Genomic DNA, 24,166 nt, shown 5'->3' on the forward strand with positions numbered 1-24,166 from the left:
AATTCTTTTAACTTTTGTTTATCATGGAAGGACTTTATTTCATCTTCAAATATGAAGGTTATATTTGCTGGGTATAGGATTCTTGGTTGGCAACCATGTTCTTTCAGAGATTGAAATATTTTGTTTCGGGCCCTTCTACCTTTTAGAATCTGGGTTGATAAGTTGGCTCCTATCCATATTGGTCTCCCCCTGTATGTAATCTGATGCTTTTCTCTCACGGCCTTCAAAACCCTATCTTTGAATGTTAGGCATTTTCATTATAATGTGCCTTGGTGTGGATCTGTTGTGATTTTGTGCTTTTGGTGTTCTATAAGCCTCTTGTATTTGATTTTCCATTTCATTCTTCAGGTTTGGGAAATTTTCTGATATTATTTCATTGAATAGGTTGTTCATTCCTTTGCTTCATATCTCTGTGCCTTCCTCAATCCCAATAATTCTTAAATTTGGTCTTTTCATAATGTCCCATAGTTCCTGGAGTTTCTGTTCATGATTTCTTACCATCTTCTCTGTTTGGTCAACTTTATTTTCAAGATTAAATGTTTTGTCTTCATTGTCTGAGGTTCTGTCTTCCAAGTGGTCTAGTCTTTTGGTGATGTTTTCAATTGAGTTTTTATTTGGTTTACTGTTTCCTTCATTTCAAAGATTTCCATTTTTTTTTTTTTGAGAATCTCTCTTTGTTGAAATGATCTTTTGCTTCCTGCACTTGCTCTTTAAAGTGCTTATTGGTATTATCATTCATTGCCTGCATTTGCTCTCTTTTCTCATCCTTTGCTTTGTGAATCATCTTAATCATGTATAATCTGAAGTCCTTTTCTGACATTTCTTCTAATATACTGTAATTGGATTATATTAATATAGAATCTAGATTTATTTGGAGCATTTTCTTCCCTTGTTTTTTCATGTTGTTCATGTAGCTTCCCCTCTAGCAGTGCAGATCTGGGGTATTGCATATTTCCTCCTATAGGCCTATAGTGGCCCTATAGGTTTCCAGAATGTTCTCTTTAAGGGGAGATCATTATTAGCAGTGCCCTATTCAGACACTAAGTAATTCTAGACCAAATAACCCCTATGAGGACAATAACAAAATTTTCATAATAAACAGAATGAGTTCAAATATTATCTTCAGTAAAACAAACAGATTTGCAATAAAGTCTGCAGTTTCTAATGGAGGACAAAGAGGATGCAGGGGGATGTAGAATGTGACTGTTAATGGGATAAGAATAGAATATACAGAAGTTCTGGATAATGGAAAGTGTGAGAGTGTTATCAAAAGAAATTGGATGTTAGCAGGCAAAAAAAGGAGAAAGAGATTCTGAGGAAGCAGGTGAACAAATGGAAAAGAGAGCAAGGAAAGTAAATAAATAAAAACTTAAAATTTTTCAATAAGGAAAAAAATGAAAATATACAATATAACAGTCATATAGTAATGAAACCTCCCAGTGTTCAGTAGCCTGATGCATGAGAGGTACCTGACATTGAGCTTCAAGTCTCCAGCAGTCATCTCAGGATGGGATGTGCCCCATCTAAATATTGGAGCTCTGGCTTCCAGGATTTTCCATGATAGCTGCTCTGGCTTCCAAATACGTTGGCAATGGGGAGCTGCAGCTCAGGGTGTGGACATGGTGAGCTGGAGGTCCTGGAGTTGGGGTGTGGTTGTTCAGGCAGGGGTCCTGGAGTTTGGGTGTTTGGTGTGGTTGTGGGATCCTGGAGCCCAGGTGAAGTTGGTCTGGGATCCTGATGATAGTGTGCAGCCGGTTGGTCTGGGGGTCCTGGTGGCAGGGAGCAATCAATGTGAGGGTCCCAGAGGTACAAAGTCATTGGTCAAACTGAGGTCTCCTGGAGACGGGGCTCAGTCAGTCTGTCCAGGGGTCCTATAGGGCCTGGCTGTTGTTTCAAAATGATGGCAGCCACATGTAATCAAACCTGCAGGTACTGTAACAGTAAAGTTCTAGGCAAGAGCAGGCAGCTGGCACTGCACTGGCAGTCGGTGATCAGTTTGCTGACTATTGTTGGATGATCAGGAGATGAACCTCATGTGTTTGGTGATGGATAGGTGTAAGGCAGGCCCCGTACAGGTGAGAGGCAGGCAAATGGTTGATGATAGGTGCCTGACAGTGAGTAATCTGCACTCAAAAAAGGCATTGATATACTGGCAGACTGCAGGTGGTCACAGCATACAAATGGGGTAAACAGCAGGGGATTGATAAGCAGCAAAAACTACCTCACCAAGAAACAAATATCCTCTGCTGGAAACTGGAGTTACGGAGTGACAAGGAATGCAGCCTCCCTCTAGTCCACCATCTTGGATCTCCCTTGTGCTTATTGTTGAGGTATGTGGTATTGGTGTTTTGATTCATGTATACATTGAGTAGTGATCAATTTAGATAATTAGCATATCATATATTCAAACTTCTTTATGTTGAGTATATTCAAAATTGTGTCTAAATTCTAATTGGTTTGAGATATATAATGCATTATTGTTAGTTATATTAAAATGTTCAATATCATTAATCATCAGGAAAATGCAAATCATAACCACAATGAGAAACTACCTCACCCGAGTGAGAATGGATATTAGAAAAAGACAAAAAAACTAACAAATGCTAGCAAGGATGTGGTGAAAGGGGAATTCTGATATACTGCTGGCAGAAGTAATTGTTCCAAACATAATGGAAAACAGGAAGGAGTTTCCTCAAAAAACAAAACTAGAACTGCTGTACAATTCAACAATCCCATCAAATGAAGGAACATCAACATGTCACAGAGATATCCCTACTCCTGTGTTTATTGCAGCACCATTCACAGTACCCAAAATTTGGAACAAACCTAAATGTCCATTAGCAGATGAAAAAAGGAAGTGTGGTGTATGTACACAATGGAATACTACTCAGTCATAAGACAACATGAGTATCAGTCTTTTTGAGGCTAGAGATAGGGTGGGTAGCAGCAGCAAGTCACAACTCCCCAGTTCCCCGGATGAACATGAGTGTAAATAACTAATACTCTACAGTGTTCTATGTTGTCAGTGTTGTTTAGACATGGGTATTCATTAAATTACATCAAGTATTCAACAGTTTTTCATAAAGTATTATTATATTAGATTATTTTGCCTGAGTTGACTATTGTAAGTGTTGTGAGCACATTTAATGTAGGGTGGGCTAAGCTGTGATGTTTGGTTTGGTAGGTCTGTTAAATATATTTTTTACTTACATGATATTTTCAATTTGTGATGGATTTATAAGAATGCAGTCACTTTGTAAGTCCAGGAGTGTTTGTACTATGAAAATTGCTATACTAACCTAGAATGCAGAATTAGCTTGAAAATGAGGAAAGTAAATTGCTATATGTTCTCTAGTAGTTCAGTGCCTTTGTTGTATTTTTGAACCACTCTCTTGTATTTTTTTCCTTACACAGCAAGTGAACCACACAACCTCTTCCAGCCATTTATGCTGAGGAGTGTAAAAGCTGAGGTAGCTACAGACCTTCCCAAGAAGACAGAAGTAGTGATATACCATGTCATGTCAGTTTTGCAGAAAAAATACTACAAGGCTATTTTGATGAAAGACCAAGGTAATCAAGAGAACTTCATCCATTTAGAAACTAAATGAGGATGTGATTTGGGGGCAGGGAAATATTTTATAATTACACTCACATTGTATAGCAAGAATATATGGTAATATTTTGCATTCTGAATGATACTCAGGTCAGCTGCAGTAAGACAATGGCAGAGTTAAGTGTATCAGACTTAGTTGCTGCATGATGAAATTTCCCTTTTCCTTTTGCCTAGTTTTTCTTATTCCTTACAGAAAAGCACATACTTTTAAATATCCATTCATGCCCTATGTCCTCCATTTGCCTTTCCCCCCCTCTTAAATCCACAATAGATGTTAAAGAAGGAAATTTCAGAAATTTCCAGTCATTATAAAAATCTACCCCCAAGTTCAATTTGTAGACTTTCTTCTCAAAACAAAGTGATGTATAGGAAAGTTCCATGTGGATATGCTATTAATTCTCAGTGCAGATGAGCCACTGGGAGTTAGTATAAATTTGAGGAATGTTCAATAAAATTAGTAAGGTTATTTATAAAGTGTTGGGTTTGGTTTTTTGTTTTTGTTTTTGATTTGTTAGTCCATTTTCCTTTCTATCTTCAAAATTACAGATGCATTTGAAAATGAGATGGCAAATAAAGTTAAACTTCAGAATATCTTATCCCAGCTTCAAAAGTATGTGGATCATCCATATTTGTTTGATGGTGAGGCAGTGTCCTTTATCCCCACATTGTTTTTCTTTAGTAGTTCTGGGTTCAAAATCATAGCAGAATTCTTCAAGAAAAAAAAAACTATCTGTATTTACTGTATGCATTTTGCTTATTCTCATTTTCTCTATATTATCTAATGTTATTCAGATTTCTTCAGATGTTCCTGTAATGTGCCTTATGCCTATGTTTTTATTTTTCTCTCTTAATCTAAGATCCATAGGTTCTGTATTGCATTTACCATGTCTCTATTTTTCTGCAATCTAGAAATGTTTTTAAGCTTGGGGGGGTGCGGGGAGGGGACCTTTTTGTCTTTCATGATGTTGACAGTTATGGAGAATAAAACTGGTATTTTTTCAGAATGTGTCATAATCTGGATTTGTCTGAGCATTTCTTTGTGATTAGATTTTCTCTAGTCTTGAACCTACTCAGCCACTATGCCAAGTTCACCAGCGATCTCTGTGATGTCCAGAGATTGTCAATTCACATTTCAGTTAACTTCTCAGAAACCCTTGACACAGTAGATCACTTTTTCCTTGAAATACTCTTGACACAGTAGATCATTTTTCCTTGAAATACTCTTCAATCAGTTTCTGAAGTAGCACTTTCACTTGCTTTTCCTCCTGCCCACATGCTTCTTAGAATCACTTGCTGCTTCCCCTTCATCTTACTGACTTCTGTATGTTTCTAAGCACTGCTTTAGTGCTTTTCTACAAAACTGATGTGTTGTGTTTTCATTTTCATTCAAATAATTTTTTAACACACTCTGATAGGCAATTCTCTGGCCATGGAGGCTCCAGTATAGAAAGAATGCAAAAGATTTGCTGTACTTGTGTTAAAAACTTTTTGCCAAGTAGCACTGTGAACTATTTAAAAGTTTAACAGGATCTTAAGCAGATGCACATTAGAATATTATTTTTAAGGAAGAAGAGGCATTAGGAATGTAGATAATCTTTATGTTTTCAAAATTTGTTCTAATTAGTTGTACATGATGGTAAAATGTATTCATACATTTTGATAGATCATACATAAATAAAGTATAATTTCTCATTTTTCTGATTATACATGTAGGATCACATCGGTCATGTAGTCATGCATGTACACGAGGTAAAAAGTGTTTGTTTTACTCAACTGTCCTTCTTACCCCCATACCTCTTCCCTTCCATTCACTCCCTCTACCTAATATAAAGTAACTCTATTCTTCCTCTACCCCACCTTATTATGAATAAGCAACTGCATATCAGAGAAAACATTTGGCCTTTAATTTTGGGTGTTTGGCTTATTTCACTTAGCATGACATTCTCTAACTCCATCCATTTACCTACAAATGCCATAATTTCATTCTTTTTTTAAAGCTGAGTAGTATTCCATCATATATACATACCACATTTTCTTTATCCATTCATGTGGTTGAAGGGCATCTAGGTTGGTTTCATAGTTTAGCAATTGTGAATTGAGCTGCTATAAACATTGATGTGTCTGCATCACTGTAGTATGCTGATTTTAAGTCCTTTAGGGATAAACCAATGAGTGGAATACCTGGGTAAAATGGTGGTTCTATTCCAAGTTTTCTGAAGAATCATCATACTGCTTTCCATAATGGTTGCACCAATTTGCATTCCCAGCAGAAATGTATGAGTGTACCTTTTTCCTCATATCCTTGTCAACATTTATTGTTGCTTGTATTCTTGACAATTACCATTCTAATTGGAGTGAGAAGAAATTCTAGAGTAGTTTTGATTTGCATTTCTCTAATTGCTTGCAATATTGAAAATTTTTTCATATATTTATTGATCGATTGTATAACTTCTGTGACATATCTGTTAGCCCATTTATTCATTGGGTTATTTGTTTTTGGTGTTAAGTTTTTGAGTTGTTTATATATCCTAGAGATTAATGCTTTATCTGAGGTGCATGTGAAAAAAATTTTCTCCCACTCTGTAGGCTCTCTGTTCACATTATTGATTGTTTCTTTTCCTGAGAAGTTTTTTAGTTTGAATCCATTTCATTTATTGATTCTTGATTGAACATATTGCACTTTAGAGGTCTTGTTAAGGAAATCAGATTCTAGGCTGACGTGGTATAGATTTGGGCCTAGTTTTTCTACTATTACGCCTGAGTCTTTGATCTTCTTTGAGTTGAGTTTCATGCAGGGTGAGAGATAAAGATGTATTTTATTTTGTTACATGTTCTTTTCATTATTCCCAGCACCATTTGTTAAATAGGCTATCTTTTCTCAAGTGAATATTTTTGGCACTCTTGTCTAGTATGAGATACCTGTTTTTATGTGGGTTTTTCTCCGTGTCTTCTGTTCTGTACTATTGGTCTATGTGTCTGTTTTGGCACCAAACCATGCTGCTTTTATTACTATACCTCTGTAGTATAGTTTAACATCTGGTAATGTGATATCTCCTCCTTCACTATTCTTGCTAAGGATTGCTTTGGCTATTCTGGATCTCTAATTTTTCCAATTGAATTTCATGATTTTTTTTCTAGTTCTATGAAGAATGTTATTGGGATTTTAATAGGAATTGCATTAAATTTGTATAACACTTTTGGTAGTATGGCCATTTTGATAATATTAATTCTGCCTTTCTAGGAACATGGGAGGTCTTTCCATCCTCTAATGTCATCTTCAGTTTCTTTCTTTCATGTTCTGTAGTTTTCATTGTAGCCTTCTTTCACCTCTTTTGTTAGATTGATAACTATTTTTTTTTGAGGCTACTGTGAATGGGATAGTTTACTCTCTTTTTGGGGGGAGTGGGATAATTTTCTTTATTTCTCTTTTATTGAATTCATTTATAATGTATAGGAAGGCATTTAATTTATGGGTATTGACTTTATATCCTGCTACTTTGCTGAATTTATTTATTAGTTCTAGAAGTTTTCTCATGGAATTTCTTAGATCTTCTAAATACAGAATCATGTTATTGGCAAATAGTGACAGTTTGTGTTCTTCTTTATCTATTTATACACTTTTAATTTCTTTCTCTTTTCTAATTGCTCTGGCTAGAGTTTCAAGGATATTTTTGCATAAAAGTGATGAAAGGGCATCCTTGTTTTGCTACAGATTTTAGAGGGAATGCTTTCCAATTTTTCTCCATTTAGAATTATGTTGGCCTTGGATTTAGCATATGTGGCTTTTACGATGTTGAGGTTTGTTCCTACTATACCTAAGTTTTTCTAGTTTTTTAAACATGATGGGGTTCTGTATTTTGTCAAATTCTTTTTCTGCATCTTTTGAGATAATAATTCTTGTTTTTAAGTCTATTGATATGATGAATTACATTTATTTTTTTCCATATGTTGAACCAATTCTGCATCCCTGGGATGAACCACACTTGATAGTGGTGCACTATCTTTTTTAATACTTTTGGTAGAAATTTTCCAGGATTTTATTGAGAATTTTTGCATCTGTGTTTATCAGGGATATTGGTCTGAAGTTTTCTCCTCTTAATATGTCTTTGTCTGATTTTTGTATCAAGGTGATATTAATCTCATAGAATGAGTTTGGAAAGGTTCCCTCCTTCTATTTTATGGAATAATTTGAGGAGTACTGGTATTAATTCTTCTTTGAAGATCTTCTATAACTCAGCTGAGAATTCATCTGGTTCTGGAATTTTCTTAATTGGTAGAATTTTGATGGCATTTCTTATTTTATTACTTAAAATTATTCTGTTTAGATCATGTATGATTTCAAGATTCAGATTAGATAGGTCATATGTCTCTGGAAATTTGTTGATATCTGCAGTATTTTCTTTTGTTGGAGTATGAATTTTCAAAATAGTTTCTAATTATTCTGTATTTCAGTTGGGTCTGTTGTGATATTTCCTTTTTAATTTTGTATTTTGTTAATTCAGGTTTTCTCTCTCTCTTCATTAGTGTGGCTAGGGATTTATCAATTTTATTGATTTTTCAAAGAACCAACTTTTTGTTTTGTCAATTTTTTTCAATTTCATTGATTTCAGTTCTGACTTTAATTATTTTCTATCTTCTCCTACTTTTTGGTGTTGATTTGTTCTTCTTTTTCTAGGGCTTTGAGATATAATGTTAGGTCATTTACTTGTTGACTTTTTATTCTTTTAAAAAATGAGCTCAATGCAGTGAACTTTTCTCTTAGTACTGCCTTCATTGTGTTCCAGAGATTTTGGTTTGTTGTATCCATATTTTCATTTTCTCTAGGTATTTTTTTCATGTCATCCTTGATTTCTTCTACTATCCATTTGTCTTTCAATAGTGTATTAGTCTCCATATGTTACAGTAGCTTCTATTTTTTTATCTTATTGATTTCTAATTTTAGTCCATTATGATCTGATAGACTGTGGGGTATTATCTCCATTTTTTTTTTGTATTTACTAAGAGTTACTTTGTGGCATATTATGTGGTTTGTTTTAGAGAAGGATCCATGTACTGCTGAGAAAAAAGTGTATCACTCATTTATATATGAAATATTGTATATATGTCTGTTAAGTCTAAGTTATTTATTGTATTATTGAGTTCTATAATTTTTTATTTAGATTTTATTTAGATCTGTCCAGTAGTGAGAGAGATATGTTAAAGTCACCCAGTATTATTTTGCTGTGGTCTGTTTGATTCTTGAAATTGTGAAGAGTTTGATGTACATAGACGCTCCATTGTTTGGGTCACAAGTATTTATAATTACATGTCTTGCTGATGTATAATTCCCTTCAGTAGAATGAAATGACTTTCTTTGTCCCTTCTGATTAACTTTGGCTACAAGTCCACCTTTTCTGATATAAGGATGGAAATCCCTGATTGTTTCCACAATTCATATGAGTGATATGTTTTTTCCCATTCTTTCACCTTCAGTCTGTGGATACGTTTGCCTATGAAGTGAATCTCTTGGAAACACCATATTGTTGGATTTTGTTTTTTAATCAAATCTGCAAGTCTTTATCTTTTGCTTGATGAATTGGGACCATTAACATTCAAGGTTATTACTGAGATATGATTTGTATTCATGCTCATTTCATTTATTTCTGGCTTTTAATTTGATGTAGTTTCTTCTTTGACTATTCCTTTAGTGTAATTTCTCCCTTTGCTGGTTTTCACTTTTTTTTTTCCCTCTTCATCCTCATGGAATATTTTGTCGAGAATGTTGTGTACTGCAGACTTTCTAATTGTGAATTTTTTTAACTTTTGTTTTTCATGGAAGGTTTTTATTTCATTTTCAAATCTGAAACTTAATTTTGCTGGTTATAAACTTCTTGCTTGGCATCCCTTTTCTTTCCAAGCTTGAAATATGTTGTTCTATGACCTCCTAGCTTTGTGGGTCTGGATTGATAAATCACTTGAGATCTGAATTGGTTTTATCCTATATGTAATTTGTTTTTTTTTCTCACAGCCTTTAAGAATTTACCCTTATTCTGTATTTTAGTCATCCTCATTTTAATGTGTCTTGGTGTGGGTCTGCTGTAATTTTGTACATTTGGAGTCCTGTAAGCCTCCTGTATTTGATTTCCCATTTTATTCTTTAGATTTGGGAAATTTTCTGATGTTATGTCATTGAAAAGATTATACATTCCCTTGGTTTATACCTCTGCTCCTTCATCTATCCAGGTAACTCCTAAATTTGGTCTTTTTGTGTTTTCCCATTCTTGGAAGGTCTGTTCATGGATTTTTGCAATCTTCTCTGCATGATGAACATTATTTTCAATAGTAAATAATATTGTCTTCATTGCCTGAGGCTCTGTATTCTAAATAGTTTAGTCTGTTGGTGATGCTTTCCATTAGAAGTTAATTTGGTTTATGGATAACTTCATTTCAAGGATTTCTGCTTGTTTTTTTTTTCCCATAATCTCTAACACTTTATTGAAGTGATCCTTCACATCCTGTATTTTCTCTTTGATTTCACTCTTTATACCATCCTTTAATCATAGATCAGTTTAAGTATGTACATTCTAAACTCCTTCGAGGACATTTCTTCTACTGTTATGTCAGTGGATTCTAATATTGGGGCATCTCGATTTGTTTGGGGCACTTTTTTTCCTTAATTTTTCATGTTGCTTGTGTGTTTCCCCATCTGTCTCTATGAATCTGAGGCACTACAGATGCTACCCTGTAGACTATATTGTCCCTGAAGTTTTCTAGTACACCACCATTAAGATGCTACCCTGTAGAAATGTATTGTCCCTGAAGTTTTCTAGTATACCACCATTAAGAGGGAGACCAACCTCAACAGCACCCAGTACAAACAATACACAGCCTCAAATCTAATAGCTTCCACCAAGGTGTTCACTGCCCTCTACCTATAAACAGCAATGATGAGTTCAAACACAGTCCACAATATAAACAGAAAATTTGCCAAAAGGATTTGCAATTTCAAATATTGGACACTGAGAAATCAGAAATAGTGCAGGACATGATGTTCATGAAGGAGGGAGAGAGAAACGACAAGCAAAATCCACAGGAAGAGTGGAAGAAGAACCAACAGAGATTGACTATTAGGGAGAGAAAAGTTAGAAAGGGAATCCAGAGAAACAGACAAGGAAGTAGAAGAATATATATATATATATATATATGGAGAGAGAGAGAGAGAGAGAGAGAGAGAGAGAGAGAGAGAGAGAGAGAAAGTTAAAAATAATATAATATACAGCAGAACTGCAAAACACCATGCATAACTCCATCCTCAACAAATTGGTGCATGAAAAACACCATGCTCCAAATACAGTGGAGAGAGATGCCAGGGGAAAAAATAAAATAAAATGAATAAATAAAATAAAATGAATAAAATAAAATAAAATAAATCTCAGGAGAAAATTGAAAAACTGTCTCTGCTAGTATCCAAAAGTTTCTCAGCCCTACTCTGCTGGGGTCCAGCGCTAGCATGGGTAGTAGTGGTCACAGGTGATGGAGTAGGCATTGGCAAGTTGGAGAACAAAGCAACACAAACTCAAGGGATGGATGCTAAGTTCTAAATTTTATTTTTCCCAGACAGATTTTTATACCTTAAAAGGTTGACAGTTACACATGTTTTTCCAGAACAGAAAAAGAGCACAAGGAAAAATAACAAAAATATCTTGTATAATCATTACTAGACCAGGCAATGAAGTGTTCTAATTATTTTTAGTAATTGCTTACTCATGATAAACTATAACTAAACACTAAGACATATTATTATTATTATTATTATTATTATTATTTGCAGTACTGGGGATCGAACCCAGGTCTTTGTGCTTGCAAGGCAAGCACTCTACTGACTGTGCTAGCTCCCCAGCCCAAGACATATTAATATTGCTTAACTAATCATAAAGGTTAAAGCAAGTTCAGCAGGGTTGAGTACTTACTCAACCCTGTGAGTTGTGTGGCTACTGCTGTGGTTAATAAGTGCTAGACAGTTTAAGCTAACAATAATATTACATCATCTTCTTCTGTGTGAACTTAACATTGAGGAACTTTTTCTCTGGGGGATGGGTGGCCAATAATATTTACAGCAGTTAGTAAATCCTAATCTTTAAGAAATGGAATATTTTGTACTCTTGTATGTATACTTTCAAACCAGATTATAACATGTCCTGATTTTACATCTAAATATCCCATGGGAGATAAAGGAGGGTCTAAATTCAGGGGCTTAAGAGTCATCCCTCTGTAAGGATGTCATGGCTTTCCATTAATTATATAAGCATTATCATAAGGTGTTTTAACTGTAGAAACTGTATTTTCTTTATTTCTTCTGTTCCTGTTAATCATTCCTGATGGGGTTGGAGTTATTTGCCTACATACTTCAGGTCATCTGAGAGTAGTCAACAGGGGATCGGCAGCTAGAATCTATTTTTGTATTTTCTCATAACATTCTTGGTTACTCAAAGTTTTATTACAAATGACTAAATCTGAAATCACTGTTCCATTAGAAGTCTGCTTTCTATGTTTTAAACCTGGTTCTGTTAAGACTCCTGTTTTCAGGGAGAACACATAAAATATTAATAGTAAACCTACACATATTAGGCAAGCAAGGAAGGAAAGTTTGCAACTGAATTTCCAATACGATGAGACTTTGCAAACACCTTTGTTACTCAGCAGAAACCTTGTCAAGCACTGAGGGGAATTGCAGGTGGTGTAACACTACCCCTGACTTCCCACAAGACTTCCTGGCCCAGAGAGGCCCTGACAGACCGAGTCACTATTCCACCAATCTGGGCCTCATATGTCTTAGGTTTGCCCATGTTTCAGTCCCAAGAACTCAATGATATTGGAATTTGGAAATACAAAACCAGGGATGAGCAATCCTGAGAGACAATAACTAGATGGCAGCAACCAACACCCCCAGGAGGAAGACCCCAGGTACAGCCAAACCCACAGGCACCTGACACTCAACCTCCAGGTCCTGGTGGGTGTTCCCAGACAGGTGCACCTTGACTCCCCAAGATTGCAATAGCAGGAAACACACCAGAATCTCATACCTCAGGCTCTGACTGGTTTCTCAAAATGGATACAATCATGTGCAACTAAATCTGGAGTCTCCCTGGAAGCAAACCTCTGGGCAGTGGTAGAAGTGGTAAGTGGCAGGGGGTCAGTGACAGCAGGCAGGTGCTCAGCAGCAGCTCAGTCATTTGTGTTGTTGGCAGTGGTGGGGGATCAGCAGCCACAGTGGTGGCAGCTGTGGCTGTAGCTGCAGTGGCAACCAGAGAGAAGATCTTCAAGTGACCTCCAGCGAGCAGCAGCACCTTTGGCAGCAGGGATATCAGGGGAAGCAATGTCAGTGACAGCAGTGTAGACCACAGGCATGACCAGAGAAAAGACCTCTGGTGTGCAGCAGCAGTGTGGGCAGCAGGAGCACCCAAAGAAAACACCTCCAGGCATCTGGTCAGTGGCCTCAGGGTCACTTTTGCCCCAACTAAGAGAAGACCTCCAGGCAATGACCCCTTCCACAATATTCTGACTGCCACCCCATACCTTGAGAATCATTTATATACACCTAAGCCCGTTTCTTGATTCCTTTTGGATATTCTTGACCTTTGGCATCTCCCTTTGCCTCAGTTTCCTAAAGAGTGGGTTTGATTCCTAGGCAAGTATTTATAAGACTTTTTTGGATGTGCCAGTCTCTGCAATTGGTGTTAAGCTGCACTGAGATAGTAACATAAGCAAATAGTTATAAAATGCCTCAAATAGATGTGACTAAGGGACATAATGGATTAAAAAGAGAAAGGGTTCTCTTGCTGTTGCCTACCTATTGATTTTTCTATTCAAGAAGTTTGCCCTGAGTCAGGGCATGTGATTGGGAATGGGCCCTTTCTTTTCCAGGTGTAGAGTCAGAGCCTTTTGAAGTTGGAGACCACCTGATTGAGGCTAGTGGGCAACGTCACCTGCTGAATGAGTTGCTGGACTTCCTGCATTCCAAGTACAGGTATATGTACTGCTCTCATCTGGCGACTGTTTAAAACCTAATTAATGAGTAACTTACTTATTTCGTGAGACTGATTCAAGTTTTCCTCTTTTACAAGACCCTAATTCAGGGTCAAATTTCTCTGAAATTAAACACCCACACCATTTTATCTCATACAACCCCACTCTTCCCCACCATTATTCTTTCTTTCCTGAATTCCTATACCATTTAAAATCCCTCTCCAGCACTTGGCAAACTCTACATTAATCTACTGCCTGATTGATCAGTGTATGTTCACCTCATCCATCCAGCTATATTGTTTAGAGCCACAAGGACAGAGTCAGCATTGAGCATTTCTTTTATAATTGCCTGCTGGCACTTTGTGTTAAATTGACACATAATAAAGGCTCAGTAAGCATTTATTCTTGTTAACCTGTGGGGTTTGAATTAAACTCAAGGGGTAATTGGAATAGTCTTTCCCAGAAATGTGAGCTGGGTATCAGAAGACCAGAATTTCAAAATTGTCCCTTTAGGATGACTGTCCCAGGTGTGGCCTGAACTAACCTAATATTTCAGATTTGGCAAAAATTTTCCAATCTTTTGCAAGTTAAATATTTGCATGTATTACTGTGCTTAATCTTCTTTGACATATCAACTATAGGTGTGTTAGAGATGGAGAAAAGACCATAAATACCTTCCATCCAAGTTTTTTATGTCCCAGACCCAGAAATGTCTTGTCCAAATTCATATAGCTAGCAAATGTCAGAGATGAGATAAGAATTGAAGTACTCACCTTTATTTAAACTCAATGCTTTCCCAAAAATTTGGGCTAGAATCTGGCAGGAGTTCTTCCTAACTCTTGATCTTATGTTTGTGGTAAGCTTAAATTAAGTTCATTTTCTTAAAAAAGAATATTGTTTTGTCAACACTTCTTTGTTCAGGCAAATTTTAAAACAGTGTCTGATAATAAGAAATTCTCAGCTTGATTTTGTTCTTAATACATTATTTTGAATTTTTTCCTCTTTTCACTATCTGTATGCAAGTTTCCTCATGTATCATGGGGGAATTGCTTCTCTAAAGTGATGCTTCTCAGACTTTTCTAGATGATAATGACTTACACCCCCAAGTGGGGAATAGCAGTAAATAGCTGACCACAGCTCTTTAGGATCTTGGGGAAGGGGTACACACATAAGTGAATCTTGCTGTTTACCCTACATGTGTTTATTTATTTCACTATTAATGTGAAAGTTTATATTTATTTTCAATGTGTGAAGTGACATTCAAGAAATAGGCTCCTTGGTTGCTCTAGGGTTTCCATAGTTCCTGTTGAATTGACATGTGCCACTGTAGCTTTATAACTGCTCTAAAGGATGCAACTACATGAAGAGGCACTTTGTATTCTTATGTAAACTATGTAGAGTTTCTGAGAAAGTTATGTGACATTTATATTTCTACTTTAGTATTTGACTTACTTATAAAATTGTATTGTTTGATAAATTTTGTGTGAGGATAACTCACCTTAAATACTACTACAGTTTCTCCTTTTCTTTTCCTTGCCAGAGGCCATCGAGCTTTACTTTTCTCCCAAATGACCCATATGTTGGATATTCTCCAAGATTATATGAATTACAGAGGTGATGCCCCTGGGCCACTATATTACTGAAGACTTTTTTAGATTTAATGATCAAATAGGTTCATGATGAGTATTAAGGTGTGTGGGAATGTTACAGAGGAAGAAAGTGCAAAAACATTATTCAGAAACAAAAGAAGATGAGGAGAGGGGATAGCACTATGTGAAGCAGATGTGAAAATGTTGAGTATCTTCAAAAATATGATGTCGAGTTTCAGTGACAGAAATTTTCAGTGTCTTGGAACATTCAACTCAACACTTCTGTACTTATTCAGGATTAGTAAGAAAATGAATATTGATAGTATAGAGATCCCACAAATCATGCAGGGGAAGGTAAGACCAATTATTTCTATAAACAATAGGGAATGCAAGGCAATTACCTGAGAACTCTGTTTTATATATAATAAAATTGATGTGAGAAAATGGGAAAAAGCTTAAACAGTGGATGATTTTTGAGCCTTTGGTAGATTATCAGCTGCAGAAATAAGAGTTTTAAAATTTAGTTCAGAGTGGTCTCTCAGATCCACTTGATGCCCTCCAAGTACTGCAGTAATGGAAACTTCAGAAATGCCATTGGCACATTGAGGAATCTCCACTGTCAAAACATGATGAATTTATAATTCCCCTTTCTGACCTGATGCATGGTGGTAACTGGAGAGCCTGAAAGCTTCCTTGAAAAGCAGATGCTGGATAATCAATCAGGCAGGCTCCTAAGTGCTTGTATTACTGGTTGACTAAGTAATGATTGTATCTCAGCAAATAGAAATTGACATAGAATGTGGACTTTTAGGGTTGCCTAGGAATAATCAAAACTGAATATTATCAGTTTTAAGTGCCAAAACTTTGGCTGAATGTATTTTAAAAACCCAGGATAGAGTGTTATGGTGAGTTTTTTTTTTTTTAAAGTGATGTATTGTCCCCCTAAATTTAGATTTTTCCCATGGGATTTTTTTAAAGTAGGGTCATGCCTGGATATGGAAAAGACAATATAGGCATTTGGTTTAGGAATGACTTGACTTTTTTTATTTCCTGAAGAGTCCTTGAAAAGAATTAAACTCTGTTTTTGTTCTTGTCTATTAAAGGCTACGGCTATGAGCATGTGGATGGTTCCAGTGAGAAGAGAAGAGAGACACCTGGCTATAAAGAACTTTGGGCAGCAGCCCATTTTTATTTTTCTCCTAAGTACTAGGGCAGAAAAGCCACATAAATATTGATGAAAGCAGACAAAAAAGGAGTTGTGTAGTACTTTTACATCCCAAACATTGGTACATTTTTTTCATAATTCTCTGAAAGGTGAAGTTATTATCAAGGAGTATAATAAAAGGAGAGAATCAAAGCAGTTGACATAGCAAAGTACTGGACTTCTACTTTGGAGCTCTTTTCTGTCCCACCTGTCTAAGCTGTGATTTCACAAAGAAGTGAAGCTGGAACCTGAGCTTATTTGAAAGTAATTCTGATCTGCTTTGACCTCTGACCTGGGAAAGTCCTGGATTTTTTTTTTTTTTGTAATTTTGAGGAAGTTTTATTTATATTCAGTGGAGGCAGCTTTACTTCTCAGCTGTGAATTTGGAAAATAAGATAATCTTGTTGCTAGTTGCCTCTCCTCCATGAGTACCCCTGGAATAGTGTTGTAAAGTTTAACAAACATTTTGTTATTTAAAATGTGATCATAGTGATACTGCCAGAGATTTGTAATTCTTATGGAATTGTCCATATGACTTAAATCATAAATATCATATGACATCTGAGGTGCTTTGTCAGTTATGGGGTGCACTCATGTACTATTAAATAATTTGATATCAGTTATGGGAGATGGAATTTTTCTTACATCCTGAATTGAAAAGACCTTAAATCAATTTTGAATTCATAATCTGAGTCTCATTATCCTATTTTTATAGACCTTAATTCATATGGAATACATATAGAAATACAAAAAGGATGTGTGTCCTTGATGAAAGAGAGATTAATATATTTATAAAAAGAAAGTTCAGACTTATTTTGAAAGCATTTATTAAGTGCTTTGTAATATATGGGTATATAAAAGAAGTGTTAGATATAATCCTTGAGTATAAGAATATTATTTCTCCAGTATATGTCTTTCTGTCTAATAAACTCAATAATAAGATATAATCAGACTCCTTTGGCCTTAGTCTCTTTCAAGGTCACATGCCACTCCCTGCATCAGAGCCATTCATTCAGTTGTCTCATGGTTAGTCTTAGGGGAAACTTGAAGGATCTAGTCAAATGCATCATCAGGTTGTGAGAGGAATTTCATTTGTGTTTTAAAGATTTTATTATTCATATTTAGAGAGCAGATATTTGAATCATCTAAAATTAGAAAGAAACATCTGCTTTTCCATTAATCTCCCTGGAAACCTTAGTAGATTATCTAGGATCTGAAGCAGTCCTAGATGTTAACCTTTCCAAACAGATTGTCATATTTGGTATCACGTTTTTGCTATAGTTCTGCAGCATTTTCATTTAATGGGTTTCCTTCCAACTTTCAAGAGGTGAGTTTGTTACCACATATTGCCAGCAGGTGGCAGTGATAGCTTATGACTATGTCCCAAACAACTAAATACAGCTTAAAATGTTCCCCTTAGTGAAGAAGAGCTGCACTAGCCAACTTGAACCCAAGAGGAAGATAATTTTTATGGTATACATTTTTAAATAAAATGATTGTCTAGGTAGTAGTAGGATAGAGTGGATAAAAAGTTTCTGGAGCCAAGTGCAGTAGTGCATGCCTATAGTCCCAGTTACTCAGGAGGTTGAGGCAGAAGGATGGTGTGAGCCCAGGAGTTCAAGTCCAGTGAGGGTAGCACAGCAGAATCCTGTCTCAAACCCAGGAGTAATAACCACAGATTCTTAAATATGGGCTGGAGTCCTGACTCTCATATTCTAGTGGTGCAACTTCAAAGAAGTACCTTAATCTAGCTGTGTTTCCTTTTCAGCATCTGCAAAATGAGAATTATACTGGAAAGGATGCAGAGTTGTGAGGGTTAAAAATTAATTTATGAAAACCTTTTTGAACAATGCTTGGTGAATAGTAAAGTAGAGGTATAATGTCATTATTAGATATAATTTAGCATCTCTCAGTTATCAGTCATTATTATTTCTTTTTTCCAACTTTAAATTTATATGAAGGCTTTAATGAGAATGTTCCTGCCTGACTTGTCTTGAGATCCAGCTGAGAGTCAGTAGTCCTTATGAAGAGGAACCCTTCATTCAACTCTTGGAACAAGTCCTTTTAGACTTGTTTCAGCCATGAGCTGTAACAACCCTGGGAAGAATAGTCTGCTCTATACTTGTTTTCATATTAATCAAAGAGAATGTTGTAATTTACCTTCAAAGTGGTCTAAATTCCTGTAACCCAAAGTACTTCCTTGACCCTTTTTCTGCACCACTCAATAAAGACCAGAAAGTAGTTGCATTGAGTGTTCTTGTCTTGAATTCATTTTACGACTTTGTCTTTGATTAATGTGGAAACCAATTCAGGAAGACATGTTCAAGTTTTCTCTCATCAGAGGCAAGTAACATCCCATCTTCTCATTAACTGGCTTCAGGGTCTTCCTATCTTGTAGCTTGCAAGTGTGTTTAAGTGCTTTTCTTAATGTGCATTGCAGACCTCTCCTTTTTTTAAATACATATTTTAGTTGTAGATAGACACTGTATCATTCAGCTTTTTTACCAATGTGACTAAAAGACCTGACCTGAACAACTATAGAGGAGATAAGTTTATTTGATGGCTCATGGTTTCAGGGGTCTTAGTCCATATTAGGCTGGCTTCATTCCTTGGGGCTCAAGGTGAGGCTGAATATCATGATGAGATAGTGTGGCAGAGGGAAGCAGCACACATCATGATCAGGAGCAGAGAGAGACTCCACTTTCCATATAAATTATATACCCCATATCTATGCCCCCAATGAGCAAGTTCCTTCAGCCACACCATACCTGCCTCTAATTACCATTCAGATAATCCTATTAGGGTTTTATTAAGGTTTTAGGCCAAAGCTAGAATCCAATCATTTCTCCTCCAAACATTCTTGCATTGTCTCATATGTGAGCATTTTGGGGACATCACATCTAAACATAACAGACAATATTTTTATTTGTTTATTTTCATGTGGTGCTGAGGATTGATCCCAGTGCCTCACACATGCTAGGTGAGAACACTCTCACTGAGCTACAATGGTAGACCCAAGACCTCTCATTTTTGGAGTTGTTTTCTGTGTCCTTATTCACAGATTTTTCTAAGCAAAATCCTATCAAGGTTTTCAAACATGGCTTCACAGCATTAAATTAAGCATTCTTTTCTGCCCCTTACCTCTGATTCTGTTATATTTGATAATTAAATTTTCCCAGGTCAGGCAACATAAGATGAGGTGACACTTTTGGCCACTCCAGGGCTCTGGAGTTGGGGCAGAGATGTCAGCCTGAAGGAGGAAACCACTCAGTTGAACTGATTTCAGGTGTTCAGTAGGACCGAGTCTAGCCTTGTGTCTGTTTTCCAGTTCCTTATTTGTATGTTGCTGATCATGCTTCTTTTTTGCATAGTTTGCTGGTGGAATTGGCATAAACTTAGCAGCAGCAGATACTGTTATTTTTGTTGACAGTGATTTTAATCCTCAAAATGACTTACAAGCAGCTGCCAGAGCTCACCAAATTGGCCAGAACAAGTGAGTGAGTTAAACATCTTCATTTTCCTGTGCTGTTGGCTTGTAGTTCTGGATTGGGGAGGAAGGTGAAGAATGTAGTCCTGACAACAGTGTCATACTGGGAGTTGAGAACCACTGGGTTTTAACCCCATTTTGGCACTGACTTGCAGAGTCATGTTCAGTGGGTCACATGATCAATTCAGTCTCATTTTGTTAAAAAGAACAGTTAAATTACAAAATGATTAGAATAAACTTTTAGGCATTAGTTAGAACCTAACTCAGTTTACAAATGGAGTTAAAGCTGGTATGGTGGCACATACCTGTAATCATAGCAACTTGGGGGGCTGAGGCAGGAGGATCACAAGTTCAAGGTCAGCCTTGGCAACTTACTAAAACCCTGTCTCAAAATAAAATATTTTGGGGCTGTGGTTGTGGCTCACTGGTAGAGCACTTGCCTAGCATGTGTGAGGCAGTGGGTTGAATTCTTAGCACTGTATAAAAATAAATGAATAAAATAAAGGTCCATCAATATCTACAAAAAATTTAAGTAAATAAATAAAAATAAAACATTTTTTTATAAAATGCTAGGGATATAACTCATTGGTAATGCTCCCCTGGATTTGCTTTCCAGTACCAGGAAAAGGAAAAAAAGTGGGGTAAGAGGTTGTGGAACTACCCTTTGACCTCAAGATAACATGCCTGCCAAGGTTTGTCCTTGACTATAAATTAAGTCCCAATTGTGGTCACTTCATCATTCTTTCCCTGACTCTTTTGGAAAAGGTTCAGAGATAAGTTGAGGCCAGATCTCTCTAACAAGTTCTCAGGTCCAAATGAGCAATGCCCTTTGAATTGTTTTCTTAATATGGTCTTTGGTTCTGCTTCCTTTTTGGTGTATTTTTTTTTTTGGCATGCTTTTCCCCCCAGCTTTGCAGACTCATAGCACACTGATCTCACTTGACATGCATACAGGGTTATGAAAGTCATTTGACTGATTGGCCAAGACACTGTAGAAGAATTAATTTATAGGAAAGCAGCCTCCAAACTGCAGCTCACCAACATGATTATAGGAGGACATTTTACTCTTGGAACCCAGAAACCTTTAGCTTATGCTCACCTCCAAGTAAAATATGTTGTTCTTTTATTTAAAGTCCCATGATTTATAATCAGCACTCTCTGTGGATGTGAATTCAAATAAAAAGTACCAGTATTAACCACCCTTTGTCTCCAGTTACATTTTAGTTTGTTACCCTAATTCATACCCACTCAGTACCTACTACATGCAAGGTGCTATAGAAGCTAAATGAGTGTGGCATTTAAAGGCAGAGAAAGTAGAATAAAGAGAATGGACTTTAAATAGTCAAATTTGGATTCAGATTTACACCTTATCACTTACTGGATGTATGACTTTGAGCAGGTAACTTAACATCATGGATATAATCTCTCTGGGGTTTCTAAAAATGAGTATGCCACTAGTTATCTCAGAGAGAATTTGTTTGTTTGGTTTTTTTTTTTTTGGTTGTTGTTGGTTTTTAAAAAATAACTTGACTTAATCAGTAATGATTAATTCCATACCTCCTCTTTAATCCCAGACCCTTTATGCAGTGACTTACAGTACTCATTCTATACCCAGAGGAGGATGAACAAGATTGGGAATTCAAAATTATACCATAGGATATATGGATAAAAGGCAAGAGTTAATTTGCTTGAGGAAACAAAAATTAGATAGGAGTCAAATGCTGACTTGGAAGATTCTGGAGAGAGCTCTCTTTTGGAAAAAGGCTTAGAGTTATTCCATAGTAGCAGCTTTTGAACTAAAATTAGAACCCTTATTATAATATACCCTAGGTCCTTTTGAGGAATTAGATACACAGAGATCAACCCCTAGGATTCTGGAATGATTCAGGCATGAAGTGAGTAAGAAATGGCTGACAAGGGCAGTTGCTGTGGGAAGGTCTGCTGTAGGAAACATTGCAGAGAAGAAATGACAGGAGTTGACTGTTTTTTTGAGGCAGGAAGTGAGAGAGATAGCAAATACAAAGATGACTTTAAGGCTTTAAGCCTGAATGATGAGAATAAAAATTAGGAAGATAGGTGTTAAAGTGTTACAAAGGTAAAAATAATGTAGACTTTAGTCAACAGGGTTTGTAGTAAATATCAATGTAAATTGTCTTTAGAAGGAGACTCAAAAAGGAAGGGATTTCATTTAGAAAAGTTCACAGGAAAAACCAGACTTTAAAGACCAGCTATCAAAAGATTCAAGAGGTATGCAAAAGGGGAAAAATTACACAGTATTATAAGCAGAATTATCAAGTGTACAATTAGCCCAAGTGTGGGTTAAAAAATAGCAGTTTTCTCTCACGCACACCTGTATCTTTGCACATCAGCATTGCAGACAGGGATCAGTGCTATTTTTTTAGGGAGTCATTGCCATGCATGAAAAGTTCACAGTTTTTTGGGGTACTAGAACCTGAAAGAAGAACACTAGGTTTTGTTTGTTTACTTGGTTTTTGTTTACATTAGGGAGTAACTGTGGAGTCTGGCTTTTTCTATATTTTTAGTGTTCTGCATACTCATCTGTCATGATGGCAGGGCAGCTATGCATTTTGTTTTCATACTATTGAAGAGGCAATTACAAATGTAAGGTGAAAGCTTGAGAGAGAGGTAGGTATATACTGTAGATGTCTAAATACATTTCTTCACAGACCCTTGAGAGATGAGATCATTGTGTGCTGTAGTGAAGGTGAATATATTGGGAGTTAGAGGAGATGAGGTCACAAATGCTCAAACTCTTCCCCAGTGGAGGAACTCCAGGCATTCAATTAGGGATTTCCCTGTGATGTGGTCTACCAGAACATCATTGTGAAGTGCACAGGCACAACTTCCTGCTGTGGGCCAATGTAGACTACTGGCTGTTGGAGAGGAACTTGATGGGACTTCATGCCCAGGCCAGGGGCAAAAAAATCTCATTCTGGTTCTGTATGATTTTTTTCCTCCCCATCCAGACAATGAGTTATTTATGGTTTCCAAGGGCAAGGGTAATAACTCACTGCCTTGTCTCAAAAGAAAGCAGGGCATTTTTAAAAAATTATTAAAGAATCTAAAAGTAAAAGACATGGTTCTGGTTTGATAAATCTAAGAAGTGTAGAGTTGAGAAGTCCTGAAAAAGGACAGAAGGTTCTTTATCCTGCAAGGAGAATACAACAGAAAGAGAGGGACAGATATAGATATAGTGAACATTTATTGAATGCTTACTGTGTGCTAAGCATTGTCTGAGGTGTACTTTTTCCAGTTGTTTTATGAAGAAGAGTAACAGAAGAATGACATAGACAATGTCCTTAAAATTTTTAAGAAATTTTCTAAACATCATTCAGAGCCACTCTAATCTAAGCACTCTGTGACTTCCAAATATATGCTCTTAATTACTATAATATACTGTTTTCATTTTTAAAAAAGGGAGTTTCTTAAAAACACATTGTGAGTGCTCAATAGCAAGGGAAGTCAGGAGATTTTTAAGTCCAAGGGAGTGGAAGGGAGGGTCCCAGTATGAACTGAGCTTCATCATAAATACTTGACTTTCTTCTATTTTGGTTACTAAATGCCAAAGCCGTTTGCCTTGGTTTATATATATGTATTTTTATATTTTATGTTTGTATATATAAATATATATGTATATATATATATTAATGTAAGTAATTTATATACATATTCATGTATATGTCTCTCTGTGTGTGTATATCATACACACATACAAAGGCTAAATGTAAATATATCCAGGTATGTTCTTGCTTAGTTTTTATCTCAAGTGTTTTTAAGCTACAGAATACCTTTAAGGTTTCAAGTTACAAAATAGACACTCTAGAGATAACTAACCAAAACTAAAAGGGCAAAATGCAAATGAGGGCCCATCATGTGGATTCCAATTGTTTCAGAACTCTTAAGTGATAGTGCTTAGGAAGGTGTAAAGTTGGAAGTAGCAAGTGAAAGCCAGGTAATACTATCTAAGCTTTCTGGGTGGTTCCTGTAGCCTTAGGAAATAGACAGAGTATCCCCTATGGAGGAGTGAGAGGAAAGGGCAGGATAGGGAGTGCACAGGACTCTTCAGGGTTCCATAAAGTAGTGAGGTAGGAAAGCAATTTGACAAAGGAAAGGAGTCAGCTTATTATGAAGTGAAGTACTGAGTGGCATCTTCTCTTTCTAAGAATTTTGACAATGGGAGAGGTAGGAAGGTAGCTAACAGGGTCTCTGACTTCTCACAGGACTGCTGGAAGTACTTGGAAAAAATT

At 36.3% G+C, this 24,166-nt stretch overlaps 1 pseudogene; it reads left to right on the forward strand.

The window, feature by feature from the left end:
• The window catches only part of LOC124975413 (chromodomain-helicase-DNA-binding protein 1-like), a 97,781-nt pseudogene that overhangs the window by 33,392 nt on the left and 40,223 nt on the right, over positions 1–24,166 (forward strand).

This window comes from Sciurus carolinensis, unplaced genomic scaffold (genome assembly GCF_902686445.1).
Source record: "Sciurus carolinensis unplaced genomic scaffold, mSciCar1.2, whole genome shotgun sequence".
Lineage (NCBI taxonomy): Eukaryota > Metazoa > Chordata > Mammalia > Rodentia > Sciuridae > Sciurus > Sciurus carolinensis.